The sequence below is a fragment of the Sinocyclocheilus rhinocerous genome, unplaced genomic scaffold (assembly GCF_001515625.1).
Source record: "Sinocyclocheilus rhinocerous isolate Xijiao unplaced genomic scaffold, SAMN03320098_v1.1 C36607126, whole genome shotgun sequence".
NCBI classification, from domain to species: Eukaryota; Metazoa; Chordata; class Actinopteri; order Cypriniformes; family Cyprinidae; genus Sinocyclocheilus; species Sinocyclocheilus rhinocerous.
Window position 1 is genome coordinate 1 of NW_015783986.1, and position 1,372 is coordinate 1,372.

The 1,372-nt window shown below is 37.4% G+C and overlaps 1 long non-coding RNA gene across 1 annotated transcript; it reads right to left on the bottom strand.

Moving 5' to 3' along the window:
- Positions 1-548: 548 nt before the first annotated feature.
- LOC107736300 (uncharacterized) lies at positions 549-1,128 on the bottom strand. The gene is made up of 2 exons (XR_001639630.1): positions 890-1,128; positions 549-768 (listed from the first exon to the last, which is right to left on the bottom strand). It is a non-coding gene; the product is annotated as an uncharacterized LOC107736300 (long non-coding RNA).
- Between the last annotated feature and the right edge of the window lie 244 nt (positions 1,129-1,372).

The following is a 1,372-nucleotide window of genomic DNA, read 5'->3' on the forward strand; positions in this document are numbered from 1 at the left end:
GTCTTTTACCGTTAAATTCACGGTCATTTTTTACAGTGTACTAATGGTAATACCATGATACTGAATCATTAGCATATTCAAAAATCATGGTATTTACATGTAACGCCAGCATATTTCAAAGAACACAACAAAAAGCTTGAATTTCATATATAAACAGGTAAATAGCAAAGTACCATCTGATACAATCACTGTACAATGGTACTGCCAAAGTACATTTTTGTAAGGGGATACATCTAAAAACAAAGGTATTGCCATGGCACATGTCAAAAAACATAGTTTTACCACTGTACCATTTCCAAAAACATAGTATTCCCATGGTGCTTGTAAGAAAAACATGGTATTATCAGGGTTCGTGTTCACAAAACATTATAGATATAAATAGAATGGTACTTTTGTGTTGGTATGCTCTGTAAAATACACCAATCTGCAAGTGATTGTATGCCCACATCACCTGCTGTGTGACAATCAGCATGAATGAAGGAGAATGAGACACTTACCGAGTGCCTGGCTTGTGGAAACATCATATCAGCCTGTTTTGTTTTGTTTAGTTTTTTTGTGTGTGTGCTTTATTCTCTTTCTGTAGATGAAATGAAAAGGCTTTGGATGGATGTCCTCTTTGTTCGGTCTTGATTTGGTCTAAACTGATGAGTTTGAAGGCAGAAAAGGCTTTAGTCTTCTCTCCTGAAGAGATTTCCTGGCTGTGATCTCCAGTTTTCCTGGATTTTGTTCAGCTTTACAAACCTAACGTACATCAACTTCAGACAGCGCCTTTGGAACAACACAAACAACAAGCAATCTTTACTACACTATGTGACATCGCGGTTTCACATGAGAAAAATGAATCTTCTGTTAAAATAGGCCGATTAATCCACCGCCAGGCTGATCATACTTGTCCAATTTCCAGATGCAAGCTACCTGGCTAAAGCTAATAGAGAAGTTTATATAGCAGGAAATGAACAAAATGCGTTTGAAAATGAAGAAAAAAAACGTTTAAATCTGGTCGTGTTTTCGCTAGTCTTGCGTGTGTCTGTTTATAAGCGGTAAAAGAGCAGCCAACGCTTGGAAAATCATGCCTCTTCTGCCGCTTCGGGACTCGTATGGACGGACTCGTGATGCGACACGCTAAATTACGGATTCTACTATGGGAAGCGCTTTACTCATGAATATTAATTACGCCGTGTGCGCGTTGCCAGGTAACCTTCCGGGAGCGTATGTTTTCATTTTTATATATTTTATATATTTATTTACTTGCTGCTTCGTCTCCGAAGCTAAATATTGAATGTGTTATTTAATGTAATAACCTGCGAGGGATGAGATTTCGCTTTATTGTGTTATTTTGCACTTCTTTGGCAACACAAATATATATATATAT